Below are 5603 nucleotides of genomic sequence, written 5' to 3' on the forward strand. Positions count from 1 at the left end.
GCTCCGTAGCTTATCAAAGTCGAACTAAAACATTTTTTGGCAGATTGCTGAGCGCCGTGTACCACATAAAATCGGTTCGCGGTCATCAAGCACAACCAGAATTCATACATAAGGCGCACTGTCGATTTTTGAGAAAATTAAAGGATTTCAGGCCGTGCATGGCGTTAGCGTGGTTAGCTCGTTTGCGTGGTTAGCTCGTTAGCGTGGTTAGCTCGTTAACACGTTGACGCCGTCCACCCCCACACACGGGGCGATGCGCAGTAACTCGTTAACGTTGATTTGCCGTGTCCATCTTGTCGCTGCTCCCCCATCGCTTCACCAGCGATGGGGAAGGAGGGGAGTTGTGTTCAGTGAAGGAGAGGCGAAGCCGAGTAACGTTGCGTAAAGACAAAAGCGGACCAAAGACAGGCAAACTTGTGGCTCCACAACTATAATTATAACGTAACATAGACTATATCGATATAAAAGATATTGTCACATCTTATATCTCGTATAAAAATATATCGATATTTTTAAAAAACTCGATATATCGCCCAGCCCTATGACGTTGTGACGTAGGCTAGAATCACGGCAGCAGTCGACTGTGGTCCAGTTGTGGGATTTCTCTTGTAGAAATATGCACATTATTTTTTCCTTTTTATTTGTAGGTGGCACAGTGCACTTGTGGCAAGTAAGAACGCTAGAAGACTGACAATCTTGCTGGGTATCCAGTTACGGAAGCAACACATTAACAAGAGAATTCTGAGTACAACCAAAGTTACTTTCCCTAGTAACTAGTTACGTTGAAAGTAACGAGTAACTTGAAGAGTTACTTTTGATAGAAGTAATAAAACTAAGTTACTCATTTAAAGTAACTTACCAACACTGGTTAAACGTAATATATACGTCACTTAGATCATCTGAAAAAAAGTTTTTTTTCCAGTGTTTTATTTGTTCCGGAGTAAATCGGTTTGGCTGAGATTATTTATTTTAATAATTTAATAAATAATAAATTAATTTAATAAAATAATAATTATGTATTATTATTTATTAGATTAGATTAAATAAATAAATAAATAAAACTTTATTAATCCCTCGGGTGGGTTCCTCCTCGGCTTTCACACAGCTGAATAAACGTCAAACAGAAAACTGATTAAACAGAAGTGTGGCATGGTCGAGAATTTACACCAGTGTCCTACTATATTTTAGATAGCAAGGAGCAGACAGTGGTGACGCAAATCTGAAGGCTAGACCGTCCAATTTCACAGCCGTTTACTTTAATATGAATACCTTGTGTTAATTTAACATAAGTTTAATTTGCTGCCAAATAAAAACGTCTGTGTGCAACCACTGTTTAATGAAGTAAATTCAAAATGTTCTCTTGTTTTTGTTGTCCCTAGAGCACGCAGTGAACTCCACAAGAACAGAAACGGCAGAAAACAAACTGGGCTGGCTGTCTCAGCCACCCCAGACTTATTTAGACTTTTCTCTAGACTGAAAACAGAACTATGAAAACCTTCAGGAGACACATTATTTACATCATCATGGCCAAATTGTTCATATGAGGCTGAAATCATGAAGCGGTGGCCTCGTCATTCTCTGACCATAATCCAGCTAGGCAGGAGGCAGTCAAAGAGTGGTTAGGTCGAGGCGATGTGGAGGTGCTCACTTGCCCGCCCTGACAGAGATGTGGACGACGTGGATGATGTGGGCAGTGGTGGTGGTGACATGGACAACATGGACATGCTTGACTGCCTCTGGAGCGACGTGGACGTACTCCCTGATGCTGCACCGGCATGAGAGACACGACAGACTACGCAAACAACATTGACACATGGGAGGCAAGAAACAGAACAAAAAATACTACTAAATCAAAGAACAGAAACTAAACGAGATACACTCAGTCCGGGGGGGGGGCATAATTTAACATAAAGGAGATCACAGTATAGTTATCACAAACTGGTATGGTTGGTGAGCCATGGTTGGAAAACAATATTACTGTTTTGTAAAGGATAACTGGTTCAAGTCCAAAATTTTAGTAGGCCTCAAGTAGATCATAAGCTCAGTTCCACAGAAAACAACTGGGAAATTCACTTCAGTTGAAAATCATTGAGAAGGCCCATTAAGCTGCAGAAATAACAAGGCCCGCTGTGGCAAGACCTAAACATATATTAAGTAGGCGTTTTGCACCATGTGGCTTTTAACCACTAGTCAGAACCACATCAGGAGATGGTTCTGAAACAGGAGAAACGAGCTCCTCAGGTTCAGGAGCAAGATTCTCCAGCTGCAGAGGTTCACCAGTGATCTTGTGAACAGCAGCTAATACTTTTTCTTCCTCCTCCCTTCTCAGCTCATCCTTAAGATTTTCAGTGATCTCTCTTTTCATTTTTAGATGTTCATAAAGTTCATCTATGAGATCTTGTTTATGAACAAGTTTGAAATTCTGCTTTTTGACTTCTTCTTCCAGCCAAAATATTTGTAGTGTCAGACTTCCTGTTGTCTTTGCTTGATACTCAAGATTTTGTAAACAATTCTTGAGATTTGTGTTCTCTGTTTTTAACTTGTTTATCACAGCAGATTCCACCTGTGAAGTCCCTGTTAAGCTTTGAAAAGCCCCAGTAAGCTGCAGGTATTTTAAGGCCTACTGCGGCAACACCTAAACCTATTTTAAGAGGGACGGCCGTGGGCATTCGTATTGTGCCGCTAGAGGTGAAATTCTTGGACCGGCGCAAGACGGATGAAAGCGAAAGCATTTGCCAAGTCCTTTGTCCTTAAATACCCCCTCTTCACCTTCGCAAACACAGTTTTACTTGGAACATTTTCAGAAACAGCGAGTTGTGTTTTGCAAACCAGAAACCTTTCAGAAAGGGACTATTTTTAAACTTAAACAATTAAGCAAACATTTTTTCTTCTCGACACTTTGCATTAAACGTTTAAAGAAATATGTCACACGAAACATTTAATAATTGACAGTCTGACAGAGAGATTCGAGAGGAATCACAAAGACTGTATGGGATGATGGAGAGAGAAATATCGGCGCCTAGGGAGCTTCAAATGAAAATACAAGAACTCCAGTTGGAGTTAAGCACCCTAAAGCGCAAAAAGAATTATTACAAAAAAAATTACTATCGCTTTAAAAATGAGCGTGAACAGAATAGTACAGATGCGCATGAAAGGAATTTCCATTTTAGGGAAAGCATGGTTGAGCTTGAAAAAGTGACTCAACAGTCAGATGACATCGAAGCTCTAATTGTTGCAGAGAATAAAAATTTGCAAGCAGAGCTTAGAACCTTTCGGATGATGCGCCATGAATTTCAGGAAAAGGAAGCATCTCTGCTTGAGCAGAACAGCAGCATTGCTGCTGAGTTGTCTCAAATTGAAAGTGAGCGAAATGAACAAAAGAAAGAGAACGCAGATCTCAAGGAAGAGAGAGAGAGACTTGAGCACCAAGTGGGAGAAGCTCACCATAAAATAACAAAAAAAGAAGAGATAATAGAAAAACAGAACAGAGAAATAGATCACAAGACAGAACAGATAGTTGAGCTGAAAAAAGAAATATGTATTCTTCAGTGTAGGGTGAGACAGGCACTGGATGAAAAACAGTCACAGGTGGAATCTCTGGAGGCTAAAATGCAGGAACAGGTTAACACCATTCAGACGATGCACTATGACTTTCTGGAAAAAGAAGAATATCTCCTCGAGCGTAACAGCAGCATTGCTGCTGAGTTGTCTCAGATTGAAAGTGAGAGAAACGAAAAAAAGAAAGAGAATGCAAAACTCGAGAAAACTTTAGAGACTGTTGAACAGAGACTTGAGCACCAAGTGGGAGAAGCTCACCATAAAAGAATTTAAAAAAGAAGAGATTATAGAAAAACAATATAGGGAAATTGTTCGCAAGACAGAACTCACAGTTGAGCTGAAAAGAAAAATTTGTACTCTTCAGCATCAGGTGAGACATGCACTGGATGAAAATCAGTCACAGGTGGAATCTCTGGAGGCTAAAATGCAGGAGCAGGTAAGCACAATTCAGAGGATGCACCATGACTTTCAAGAAAAAGAAGAATATCTCCTTAAAGAGAACAGCAGCATTGCTGTTGAGATAAACAAATTAAGAAAACAGAGAACACAAATCTCAAGAAACGTTTACAAAATCTTGAGTATCAAGCAAAGACGACAGGAAGTCTGACACTACAAATATTTTGGCTGGAAGAAAAAGTCAAAAAGCAGAATTTCAAAATTGTTCATAAACAAGATCTCATAGATGAACTTTATGAACATCTAAAAATGAAAAGAGAGATCACTGAAAATCTTAAGGATGAGCTGAGAAGGGAGGAGGAAGAATAAGTATTAGCTGCTGTTTACAAGATCACTGGTGAACCTCTGCAGCTGGAGAATCTTGCTCCTGAACCTGAGGAGCTTGTTTCTCCTATTTCAGAACCATCTCCTGATGTGGTCCCGACACAGGAGAATCTTGCTCCTGAACCTGAGGAGCTTGATTCTCCTGTCTCAGAACAGCCTCCTGAAGGGGTTCCGACTAGTGGTTTATGGCGTCATGGTGTCAAACGCCTACTTAATCATGGCCCCAGTTCAGAGAGAAAACCCACAAAATGGAACCGGAGTCCTATTCCATTATTCCTAGACAACTGAGCAGCAATGCTGCTGTTCTGCTCAAGGAGAGATCCTGCCTTTTCCTGAAAGTCACGGTGCATCCTCTGAATGGTTTTAACCTCTGCGCGCAAATTCTCGTTCTCTGCCACGATCAGATCTTTGATGTCATCTGACTTTTGAGTCATTCTTTTAAACTCTTCCATCTTTTCGTCAAATTTTCTCATCCATCTTCTCATGCACATCTACTAGCGAAGCCTGACAGGTAATAATGAGGAGCATATTTTTAACAAATGCACTCAAAGCTTGAAAGCTTCAACTCAACATCTGATTAGTGATTGGTTATGATGATGCTCAGGGGCGCGACTCATCTTAGATCGACAATACAGCCAAACTCATTGGAAAGAGCTTTTGACACCATCTACAAGCCAGCTTTCATCCTAAACCAGTGGTTCTTAACCTTGTTGGAGGTACCGAACCCCACCAGTTTCATATGCGCATTGAACCCCTCTTTAGTGAAAAATAAAATATGATTTTTTTCAAATTCAAGACATAGATATGGGATATTGGTGCACAAAATGAGCCGTGCATGTCACGGTGGAGGCTCTGCCGAACCCCTGAGACCGACTCACCGAACGGCTAGGGTTCGATCGAACCCAGGTTAAGAACCACTGTCCTAAACTGTCTCCCTTTTAAGCGCTTTCCTTAATGTTTAAATTGTTCTCATGACAAACTGAATGGATCTGTTTAAGCTCATCTCTTGAGCGATGGAAATTATTTTTATAATAATTCTTCTTGAGGTTAACGGTGCTCAACTCCAGCTGGAAATCTTAAATTTTCTCTTGAAGTTCCATAGGCTCAGATATTTCTCTCGCCACCGACTCATACAATCTCAGTGATTCCTCTCAAATCTCTCTGTCAGACAGTGAATGAATTCATGTCTGAATTAATTCCCAGGAAACATGAATAATTCATGTTTCCTGAGAGAAACAAGTTAAAGACAGAGAACACAAATCTCA

General features: G+C 40.5%; 1 pseudogene; it reads left to right on the forward strand.

Moving 5' to 3' along the window:
* Positions 1 to 2566: 2566 nt before the first annotated feature.
* On the forward strand, positions 2567 to 4323 carry LOC148094798 (uncharacterized; annotated as a pseudogene).
* Positions 4324 to 5603: the final 1280 nt, after the last annotated feature.

This window comes from Neolamprologus brichardi, unplaced genomic scaffold (assembly GCF_056152115.1).
Source record: "Neolamprologus brichardi isolate AB-2024 unplaced genomic scaffold, ASM5615211v1 NODE_ptg000165l+_length_31563_cov_1, whole genome shotgun sequence".
NCBI lineage: Eukaryota > Metazoa > Chordata > Actinopteri > Cichliformes > Cichlidae > Neolamprologus > Neolamprologus brichardi.